At 47.6% G+C, this 12,139-nt stretch overlaps 1 protein-coding gene and 1 long non-coding RNA gene across 2 annotated transcripts in view; one reads left to right on the top strand and one right to left on the bottom strand.

Moving 5' to 3' along the window:
* Positions 1-12,139, top strand: part of LOC135900901 (uncharacterized) — a 435,375-nt gene that overhangs the window by 340,309 nt on the left and 82,927 nt on the right. The gene's annotated exons all lie outside the window — the stretch shown is intronic.
* Positions 263-1,579, bottom strand: LOC135910617 (uncharacterized). The gene is made up of 2 exons (XR_010567101.2): positions 1,445-1,579; positions 263-542 (listed from the first exon to the last, which is right to left on the bottom strand). It is a non-coding gene; the product is annotated as an uncharacterized lncRNA (long non-coding RNA).

The following is a 12,139-nucleotide window of genomic DNA, read 5'->3' on the forward strand; positions in this document are numbered from 1 at the left end:
CTGCTGCTGCTGCTACTGTTGCTGCTGCTGATGATGATTATCTTGGCGCATGACATCTCTCTTTGATTGCATACTAATCATAGTTGCATGATTGCAACTATTATTTGCATGCACAGTCCCGGCAATCTGTCACGATGTGTGAGCCATATGAAACCTTTCAGATAGTTTTCATGGTCCCTTGGAAACTTGTTCAGAGTTCTGTCTGCCTGACCGTCGTAAATGAATGTCTACATGTGAGAGGAATGCTCAAGCGCACAACGTATTGTTTTACCTGTCAACATGCTTTAGCCGTCGAATAAGGCGTTTTATTCACTATATGTCAGCCTGCGCTTTACTGTGAAAAAAAAATGAGAAAGAAATCAAGAAAAGAATGTCGCAGTCCCCGCGGCCTCTCTAGAGTGGGTTTAGCGCAGCAGGAATGTCTGCAGACTCTCGGTGTTGTTGAATTGCTTGTTGCTGTGTAAAACGTATTCTCCCGTGGTGTTCATCGAGAGAAGAATGATGGCCACCACCACGGTCTTCACGAAGGCTCCTGTCAGGATCTGCAAGGACGATCGTGCGGGAGAACTACATAACTATACGGTAACAACTTACGAATTCTAGCTCGCGTTTTAATATTTTATTTGCGTTTGCTGCCTTTTGTGCAGATATTACATAACGCATATGTACAGCATAGTAAGCTTAGATATCCGACCACTAGCTGTGCTTTAAGGTTTGCTTCCGCTCACTCACGTTGAGGGAGGAGGTCCCTCTGACAGCTCTTCAGCTTTGTGACCTCCGACTGCATTAATAGTATTGTACGCTCTCCGTTAGTAATAAGTAACTGAACAAACTTAAGCTGGAACGCGGCTACTCGTCCCATGGGCGTAGGTATATGTGGACTCGCAGTCTACATCAACCGGTGCGCGACCAATCCCAGCAGCCAATCTGTTTCAGTGCCGGACGCCGCGCGTCGGCCTATTTAGATGACGTCACACTGACACAGCGCGAGCCTTCGTTGACGACCACGGCAAATGTGGTACAAAATGTGGTACGCTGCTTAACAAAAGAAATTGGGATTCTTACATAAATCTAAGTCCATGACCATTTTTACATTTCGCCTCCGTCGTACTGCGGTCGCCGGGGCCGTGAATCGAAACCGCGACCTCGGGCGCAGCTGCGCAGAACGCCACTAAGCTGGCGTGCCTTGATCTTTTGCCTCTGAGATTCGCGCGTTACCGGCGCGCGCGAATCTCAGAGGCCATGTTTACTCGATCGAGACAGTTGCGTTGTTCGTTAGTTGGCGGTGCCTCTCGTTCTCAACAGGCGCGCACCATTCCGTCTCGCTTTTCTGAAATAAACGCAATGCTCGCGCGATCCTCCCCATATTCGCAGTGCCGAGAAAAAAAAGTGTACTCGAGAACTGTGACGGGCCCCGCAATGGCACCAAATGTGCGAAGCTCACCAGCTGCTTACGCGTGACCGGCGCAATGTCGTGGAGCATGACCAGCGGCAGCGAGACCGGCATGATGGTGTTCACCGAGGCGCCCACTGCCACTGGCAAGCCGAAGTACAGGGCGTCATGCTCCGTGTCCGTGGACTGCGAGAAAGATTGCTGCGTATCGATTGTGTGTCTTTGTATGCCCGCTCCTTGACTCCGCAACAACTGTCGACTTGAACGCGAGGTCAGTACGAGCGAATTCATCGAGCCTCAGTTGGTTTAATGCGAAAAACTGTAAAGTGAAACGTTATTTCAAAACCTATTGCGGAACAAGGTAGGAACTCACCGCGCCTTTATCCCTCTCTCTCTCTCTCTCTTCGTCCTCTTTTCTGCAGATGCTAAAACTCAGTGTCCTGCAAAAATTGCTAGAGAGAACGCTGGTGTCTACGGTAGCTGCAAGTGCTTAAGCCTGTATGCGATCGTGGATTCGTGCACGATGAACACGTCGTGCACGGATTTACTTCCATGCGGTAACCGGAGCTCATATATGCAGGTAGCGCAGCCTTGTCTTGTCTTGTATCCCAGACAGTGGCGCATACCCACTATGGCGGATTGGCAAAGAAGCAGGCGGTTTTCCGTATGCTTAGATGTGAAGCGAAACTAGATTTAAATAGTGGAGCGTGGGACTACAGAACTGTATTTTAGAAGTGTAATGAAAATATCAAGAATTTTGATAAACTAAGTTAGCGTAAAGAAATGAAGTAGCAATTTTTTGCAGATCCTAGTTTTTGTTTCTGCTTTCTTCGGTGCAGCAACCTTATTATGCGAGAGCGACGCGATTGTAAAGATGAGTGCCACTTTGCGTTGAAGTACATCGTGCATGTCGCATATTTGCTGATAAGCGCGTACATGAATTGCTTCAATCCTGTGCGTCGTCAAGAAATTGCCCAAAATAAAGAATTTCCGGGTTTAAAATACGCGTAGTTTGCTATAGCACAATATCAGAACAAGACTTCCTTAAAAAATAAATAAAATGCCTCATAACCACACTTCTCAACAGGAACCTCTGTCCATGTAGTGCACTTTCTGCAGATAATGACTGCGCAGTAATTCACGAAACAAAGAGCGCTTGCTGCATTGATTACATAACGCAGTAAAAACGTGGCGACATACAGTCCCATGAAAGGGCATGAAACGGTACTTGAAATTAGTGCACACTTTAACGACATTAGGTAGGAAAAGCGAACGCAATAAAAAGGAATCTTGAGTAAAGCTTTCTACAGGTGCCATTGTCATTACTTTTTCTTCTTTTTCACGGTGGTGTGCTTCGCAAGAGTGGCAGGCGCAGTTGCGAAATATCCCCGCGGCCAGCACGACATAATCGTCAGACAATCATGCGACATTTGTTAATCGGGTTCATGGGCGCCCCTGGCGCGCACCCGAAAGCGCTGGCAAAGTGGGAGCTGTGCTTTAGCGGCACGTTGCACATGGCTCGACCCCACTGGTCGCCGCACGTCAGCCAGCAGTAGAAGGCGAACAGCAGCGTGGCGTCCGAGTGAGGGGCCGGCACTTCGAGCGAGGACGCCACTTGCAACGGGCCGCGCCGCGACTCGTTGACGTCCCGGAAGACCTCCCAGACGACGGCGACGGCAGCGGTCGCCGCCACCAGGTCGGTGTAGCCGTACTCGTCGGCGTTCTCCGAGCCGAGGCAGCGCCAGTTCTCCCGTAACACGGCGTCTGGGTTCGGACGCCGTCCGACGAAGTCCAGGTACAACGCGCCCGCAAGTCGGCTGCCCAGTCCTCCCAGCAGGACGCCCGGCCGGGCGTCTCTCGCGTACCATGGATAGCTGAGCAGCTGGGGATTGAGATGGAAACCGTCGAACATGTCGCCGTCGGCGGCCTTGTAGGTGGTGGTGAAATTCTGCCGGCCCTGCATGTAGCGCGCAACCGCTATCGCGTTCCGAAGTGGCTGCTCCGGATGGACATCGGGAAAGTCGTCGTACAGGTGAAGCACGGCGGCCTCGCGAGACGCGTTCATGATGTCGAACGCCGCTGGAAGGCGGGTTCCGTTGGGCGGCGGAAACGGGTCGCCCACCAGAGAAGAGCCGTTCCAGCTCAGCAGCCTGCGGAAAGACCCCGCTAGAGGGTCCACAAGGTCTTTCGCGAATTGTACAGCTGAAGCGACGTCGTGCACCAGGAAGTTGTCCAAGGCGAAAGCGTACGCCAGGTAGGCGAAGGTGACGCAGTCCTTGCGCTTTTCCTCGCCAGCCACCGATTCCGACTGATAGTAGCTGTCCAGGAGGCGTCGGTTTGTGTACGGCACCAGGACTTGAACAGCAAACCAGCCCAAGAAGTCGGCCATGTCCTCCTCTCCATGCTGCCGCCATAGAGCGAACAGCGCCCTGAACTGGGCAACGCTCTCGACGATGATGACGCTGAAAGAGCGCAGCGATGCGTTCAGGTAGCGCGACAAAGTGGCTTCCCAACGCGATTCCGACACTGGCGGCGTCATTGACAGGAAGGCCGCTGGGTCTGGCCCGCTCGGCTTGTTGGCATCCTGCACTTGCATCAAATCGTCCAGCGAATTCTTCATCGCCAAAAACGTCTTGTAGAGCCGCTCCTGGCGCTGCTCGTGGTCCACCTTTTCGCGCTTGGAGGCGAAGCTTTCGTACGTAGCGCGAAAGTGGCTTCTTATATGCACGGTGGTCATGTGCTCGCCTATTCTCTGGTACATGCTTTTGAACTGGTCGTCGCTTATGAACTCCAGGCTCCACTCGTTGTCCACCGCGCTGACTATAATGTCTACGAATACTGCCTGGTGCACGCGCTGCGACATGAAAAACATGGAATCTAGGACGTCCGGTCGAGCGATGCGATCGGGCCACGGGAGGCCCGCAGCCGCCAAAACGTCTTTCACTTCTTGCACGTTGTCGCGCTCCAAGGGGGATAGGCAGGCTTGGATGCTGGTCAGAGCCTTGTTCTCCACACGGGGCCCGTTGTTCGCAAACACACCTGCCGAATCGTGTGCCCCGATACTCGCGCCGAACGCCGTGACGCGTCTGGCGACGTCGTTCAGGAACCTGGCCCAGTTTTGCTCGCAGATCGGCTGTTTACCCATGCGTATCGACGATCCGCACACGTACTGGTAAAAGTCGTCGCACGGTCGTGCGTCCTCGTCCATAGTCAGAGACAGCAGCTTCTCGTACTTGACGCAGGTCTCTGTGACGCAGCGCTGAGCCGTCGCTGCAGCAGTGTGCCGGTCGCCACCACCCGCGAATAACACCCATATTAAGGAGGTCGCCAAGACCACCACCGCGACCGCAAGCAGCGCGGTACAGAAGTCGGCCCGCAGCGAAGACCGGGTCATGACCGGCGCGTCCGGGCCGGACACGCTGCTCGTGACCTTCGAGGACGCTCGCGCATTGCTGCTCTCGCTGGTGCGTGACCTGGGTGCGGGCGACTCGGCGTCGGCATCCCGACCGCGCTCCTGGGCCATGCCCCTGCGTCGAGACCTCCACGGCAGGCGGCTGACGAGCCACCGATAGAATGAGGGCGCCCTCGCTCGGCCCTCGTCGCAAGCGGTCACCCCCGCGCGGTGTCCCGGGCGCTCTTGCTCCCAACTCACGCGACCGGCAGATACGCCGCGCCTTCTGGAAGAAGCGCGACTGCTTGGCGTGCCGCGACCACTGGCCGCAAGAGTTTGCTCCAACCTGGGAGACTGGGACCCCTCTGTGGCCAGTGAGGCGCATTCCAGAGGCGACAACACGGGCGAATCTCTCAGCGACCCCACCTGCGACTGGCCGGGCGACATTCTGGCGGCCTCTTCAGCCGAGTGCTTCGGTGACCGTAGCCGCCCGTCGAGCGACGCGTGTCCCTTGTTACCGCCGCTGGGTGAAGCCAAGCCACTGGGCGATCCGCAATAGCTCGGTACATCCCTGAGCTTCCTCGGCGAATCCGTGCGAAAGTCGCTGCGCGGCGGCGAGTCGCTTTCCTCCGTTGCTTGTCCGGCGGAGCGCGGCGTCGGAGGAACATAGCTCGTGGGCGATACGCGGCCCTTGGGAAGGTATCCCGGCAGCTGCTCCGCGAGAGAACCTTCCCGCGTCCGGGCCTTGGGCGAGCGACTTTTCCTCGGCTGGGACTTGCCCGTCTTCTTGCCTTCGTGGCCCGCTTGCATGCTCGACTATACTTGTCGGAGAAGCGGATTCGGCTTGCAGAGTTAAAGGGAGCTCACGCCGTTATATCCTTATCGTTCCAATCCAATGGCGGCACGGGGGCTGACGTGGAACGCGCAGCTTCTTCCTCTTTCCCGTCGACGTTTATGGCATATTTATCCATAGCTGCGAATACGCCAAGCAGCTGAAAGGAGAAAATTGTCGTCCACCCAATGGCATAGTGCACGATCGAAGCTACGAAGGCTTGCGGATTCATGAATTCCTCTCCATCTTGCGAATTTCTGCACAACTCATTCGCCATAGTAAGGCAGTCCTCCTACCGAAGAGGAAGAGGTCTCGAGAAGTCCCGTGCAGTTTTAATGAAAGAAGACCTTAAAAAGAAATCACAGCAGTCTTTTCGATCATCACCTGATTCATGGCCGATCCTCCAGAGTGGGTGGGACCGTTCCACTAAGAAACAAGAGCAAGTTGGAATTAAAAGCTGCCTGGTAGCGCTGTCTCTGAGTTCGGGATCTGATACCATATTCACGGTCCCTATGGTTCAAGTTGTCAATTAATTCGCCCTCGCCCTGCGATCTGCTGGCGTCTTGGTTAGATAGCACAGCGACAGCCTCGGGAAAGGTGTTGTTCCTGGCTTAGACCACCAGACTAAGGCGGTAGTAGTAGTAGTAGTAGTAGTAGTAGTAGTAGTAGTAGTAGTAGTAGTAGTAGTACAAAACATTGAATTAAAAAAAAGTCGCTGTTTTGCCCGGAAGGCAGAGCACCGATTGCGGTAACAAATTAGTAGATAGTTATACGAAGCAAGGATAGTTGTTTTATCGACCGTATAAACTTGTAAACATTCACTTACTAACTAAGAAACGTTGTCGTTACATTCACTCTGAAAACAGCACCCGCGTAACGTCCCCCGTGGGAAATAAACACACAGCAGATGCTTCTAATAACTTCTTGCAGTTGGTGTTTACTCATTATGTAGATGTTCCATACCCATACCCCTACCCATACTACCCATACCCATTTTTACCTTTGGTAATCAACAGAGAAAACCAGCTGGCTCTCCAATTATTTTCGAAACTGCTATATTTCTATGTTATTCAATATCAACGTACAAAAATGCAGCGGCCCTGATAGAATTTCACACGAATTCTTAAAACGGTATGCAGAACCTATCAGCAAGTATTGGCATCTGATATATTCAAAATAAATACGTGAAAGCAGCCCCCCAGCACAGTGGAAAATTGCTAAAATTGTTCCAGTTCATAAATAAGGAACAATTTCATCGCCAGCAAACTACTGGCCTATATTTTTGACTTGTAGAATGCTTAAACATATTATATTGAAGTTCATTACAGAATCTGTAGCAACTAATCATATCCTTCATCCAAACCAGCATGGCTTCCCTAGTGGTTTATCCACTGTTACTCAACCAATTAGAAATCACTCATCACCTTGCGCAAGACCTCAACAACTAGTCTCAAATTGATATGCTCTTTCTGGATTTATCAAAAGCTTTTGACCGCGTCTCTCATGCGAAACTAATTTTCAAGCTTACGAACATACTCGGAGATGGGCCAGTGACTTGCTGGGTAAGTGATTATTCGTCCAACAGGAGGTAGTTTGTGCATCTTGGGGACCATTTTCTTGATCCTGTGCCACTTGTCTCCGGTGTACCTCAGGGCGCTTTTCTGGCTCCCGTCCTTTTTTTGCTCTTCATAAATGATATTGCGAAAGAAGTTAACGCTAAAATCCGACTATTTGCAGATGACTGTGCGCTTTACCAGGAAATCCAGAACATTGATGACCAAATTAAACTCAATAACGCATTAAATAAAGTTGGGCAGTGGTGCAAGGATTGGCAGGTGCCAATCAATTTGGAAAAAAAAAAGACGGTTTCAGTGTCTGTTACAAAGAAAAAAAGAAAATTAGATTATTCTCACTTTATTAACAATGCCAACATTCCCAGTGTTTCCGAGCGTCGTTGTTTAGGACTCGTCATTTCTTACGACTTTACGTGGACTGCGTACATCCAACACGTAACCAGGAAACCAATGCTGAAACTGTTCTTTCTCGTTTCTCGAGAGAGTCTTGCGTCATTCGGCATTTGAAACTAAATACCTTGCGTATGTCACGCTTATACGGCCCATCTTAGAATATGCGAATATCTTTTGGTTTCCACGCGCGAAAAATAACATCCACACACTCGAAATGATTCTAAGGAAAACTGCCCGTTTTCTTTTATAACCGGTACAAGCGTACCGATTCACCCACCGAGCTTTCACAATGTGCAGGCCTTCACACTCTGGGAAGCCGAGCGAAACTGCAGCCTATGGAGTTTTTGCACATGCTACTCCACAACTTATTCAAGCTAAACTACTCGGACTATAAACTTCAACTCTATTCTTCAGACTCGAAAGGTGCACCCAAGTAGACTAGAAGAGTTTTCCCGCAATAATAACGCGTTCTTGTTCCCCTACCTCCCGCAAGCCGTCTGAGAATGGAATTAACTGAACTCGTGCGTCACTGCGCAGACAACGTTTCCCGAATTTGTTGAGCTTGCCGAGTAGGCAGCCCTTTCTTTTACTTATTGATATTGTTTGTGTCTCTGTATTTGTTCCCAACTACTCTGTATTTCTTTTCCTGGCTCAAACAAACAGACAAACAAAAGCCAGGATTGCAAATGTACATACATGTGTCAGAGTTTGTGCACCCACTCCTGTAATAACCCCCATGGGCTTACAGTGAGTTGAAAATAAATAAATAAATGAATAAATAAATAAATAAATAAATAAATGAACAAACAAAAAACAAACAAAGAAACAAACAAACAAATAAATAAATAAATAAATAAATTTAACTATCATATGATGTGTAAACGCCAATGAACGAGGACGTAGAATGAAACAGACACAGAGAGGCAGCACTGTCTGGTGTGTCTGTTTCTTCCTACCTCTTTTTCAGTAGCGCTTACATATTCTGTCATGGATTCAAACCAACTATCCCGCCAACGTGTTTCAACTAAATTAACATGCAAGCACGTACTTTCCCACGCGCACAGGTAAATATGAACATATCTCGCTCGGCGAGCTTACTTAAGTTTCACTTTTGTATTCTAACTTCAGAAGGACCTCCGACAAATATGATTCTTTATCTTCTGCAATCGACACATGTTCTGCAGAAATCATTGCACTTTCTGAAACCTGGTTGCCAGCGCATGTCACTGACACAGAAGTGTTTTACGGTGCTGTGCAATTTCGTGTTCACTGCTGCGATCGCACTGCACACAGGCATCCTTTCGGCGATTTCAAATGACATTCCATCTTTTCTTGTCTGTACGAGTGACGATCTAGAGGCTGTCTGGGTTTCGCAACTTTTGGTCACAAGAAAGTCAGCGTAGGTGTGTGCTATCGCTCACCCTCTGCACAACCTACGTTTTTCCATGACAGTACACGGCACGACAGTACAAACCTTGTTTGCACGCCATTTCTTTCATCTCCCATCCTACTTCAGGGCGATTTTAATCTTTCAAACATAACCTGCAACGATCAACCTTCTTCACTCTCTCCGTTTTTGGCGCAAGCTAAGGAGTTTTTAGATTTGTGCTCAGTTTTTTTCATTGCCACAACTAGTAACATATCCAGACGGGTAGCTTCTAATGCCGCAAGCACCCTTTGCCTGGTTTTGACATCCCACCCTGGTACAATCTCGGAGATTCCACACCCATATGGGCGATCACTGCCTGCTTGCATGTTCAATTAATGCTTCAACCCTCAAACCAGTTAAAATCAGGAAAACTATACATATTTCCGAAAACACTAACTTTACCATCATAATAATGAATTAACTGCATTTCTAGACACTTTCCTACCGAATTTTGAAAATTGTTCACTTCAGCAAAATTGCGTCATGTTCACCGCTAATGTTCAGGAAGTAACTGAAACTCACATTCCATCCTGCATCATTACTTCCATTTCTGATGCTCCTTGGTACAAATCCCATCTTAAGCGCCTATGTAACCGCAAAAAATGCCTATATCGCTGCGCAGAATACTACTCGCCAACTGCCACACGCTGGTCTGCTTATAAGTCCGCATTCGACACCTACGTAACAGCACTAAAAATGCTAAATATAACTTTCAATCTAACGTACTTCCATCAATGTTAAAGACTACTGTTAAAAAGTTTTCGGGTGTAATCAACCCCTTACATGATGAGCGCCTAACTCTCGAAGACTCACTAGGCATACCTAAGGGACAGGGCACCGCCACCCTTAATGATGAATTTGTGCAAAATTTTTCTGTCCCCTACAATGACCACCTACCTCCTACTCGCCAGTATGATTATGTATTTGCCATCCAGTGATCGTGGATATGGCTGGCGTTGTTAAACTAATTGATTCCCTGAACGAACACTCATCGCCTGGTTACGAGTCTATTAACTCAAAATTTCTTTAAAATACAGACGTCGTTAGTTCAGTTACACTAACAAAATTTTTTCAGCAATCACTGGATACATCTACTTAGCCTAGGCAATGGAATATGGGGAAGGTGGTTCCACTGCATAAGTCAGGTAACAAGAATTTAACAGCTAATTATCGCCCCATCTCATTCTCAAGCACTTGCTGTAAATTGCTCTAACATAATTTTCAAACATTTTGTTAACTTCGTGTTGTCCAATGCATTTTTCACACCAGCTCAGCATGGATAAAGAAAAACATTTTCATGAAAACTCAGCTTGCAATCTTTATGCACAAATCGCATCCTGGTCTCGATCGTTCGTCATTTGCAGATTGCATTTTTTTTTAGACTTGACTAAAGCATTTGATAAGGATAACTAAGTCAGTTGAACCTTGACGCTAACATCCTGAAGTGAATTGAATTCTTCCCATCTAATCGCTCACAGTTTGTAACTGCCACCTGCCATAACTCCCCACTTCGAAGCGTAACTTCCGGTGTACCTCTAGGTTTAGTACTCGGGTCTCTTTTGTTTCTTGATTATATTTACGACCTCCCTCCCTCACTATCATCTAACATTCACTTATTTGCTGATGATTGTGTTATCTTTCGTGAAATCACTAATGCGGAAGATGCTAACCACCTTACATATCTCATTAAATTAGTGTAGCTAACTCATGGAAACATTGGCTAGTGGAACTAAACATTGGCAAATGTCATGTGATGCGTGTATCCCGAATAACTAATAGCATGCGTACATATTATCTAAATGATGTTCCCTTGGAATTAGTTCACTCTTATAAATACCTAGGTGTGCATATCTCTGCTAATTTATCGTGCAATGTTCATACCCACTACGTGGGTAACATAACCTAACCTCATGCTTGGCTACGTACGCCGTAACTCTTCAACTGCCCCCTCATCCCTAAAAATACTACACGTCCGAAACTTGAATATGCATGCGCTATTTGGGATCCTGCCATTGACAAACTAATCAATTCTTTAGGCAAAATAATTCAGTTCCTTTCATCTTGCGTAATTACAACAGAACTGCAATTTTGTCTGTCATGAAAAGCAACCGTGCACTTACCATACTTTATTCTCGTCGTAAAATTACATGTTTAATCCTTTTTCATAAATTACACCATCATTCAACTCTCCGCAATGATTTAATTTTGCAGCCACAATACGTATCGCCTCGTATCGACCACCGTTATAAAGTTGGTCTTGAATCATGTCACGCTAAAACTTTTTTGCAGTCATTTTTTTTGCGGTCATCCACGGAATGGAACCATCTTCCTGGTGAAGTCGTATCCATTTACGATAATCAAAGATTTTGAGCAGTTCTAGCTAGCATTGTGTAATTGAAACATTTTGTTGTTGTTTACCCTAGCTAAAACTGTAATATCACAAGCTTTTGTAATCCAACGTTCTAACTGCTTATATTTGTGTTTTTTGCTCATTTGCTGCAAATGAATCCACTCCCCTCTTTAATGCCTTTGGCCCTGAGTGTAATAATAAATAAATAAATAAATAAATAAATAAATAAATAAATAAATAAATAAATAAACACGTGGGCAAGTGTCTTGCATGTGTTTCTTAGTGGTTGTCGACACATTTTCTTTATCTTCCCCACAATACAGATATGTTATGCCGTGAATTATACTATGTTCATTACCGTGAAGCATATTCAACTTGCAGTGAAGCATATTGAGATTGAAAGGGGGCTCTCTTCAACTCTCACGGGGATTATAGTAAGAGTTTCTTAATTGCACACGCGCGTACACGTCGTCTCCGGTCAGAGTACGAGCACTGAACCGTCTAATAAGTGTACTGACAGGCACTCAGAGGTGTTTCTGGTGTGGTGTTTTAAGCCACTGTATTGCCCTCATGATTCCTCTCTGTTTGTGCCCTCTTTACGCACCCACTAGTGGGCAACAATAAAACAGACTAACAGTACAATGCTAACAATACTTGCCAGGTGTGCAGCTTGTGTTCCCCTACTTGATTCTTAAACGAAATACTTGTACACTTTGTGTGGGATGCTTAACACTTCCCGTGCCTTCGAAGAGCTAGGTTCATCCGTGGCTTTTTGGT

The sequence above is a fragment of the Dermacentor albipictus genome, chromosome 2 (assembly GCF_038994185.2).
Source record: "Dermacentor albipictus isolate Rhodes 1998 colony chromosome 2, USDA_Dalb.pri_finalv2, whole genome shotgun sequence".
NCBI lineage: Eukaryota > Metazoa > Arthropoda > Arachnida > Ixodida > Ixodidae > Dermacentor > Dermacentor albipictus.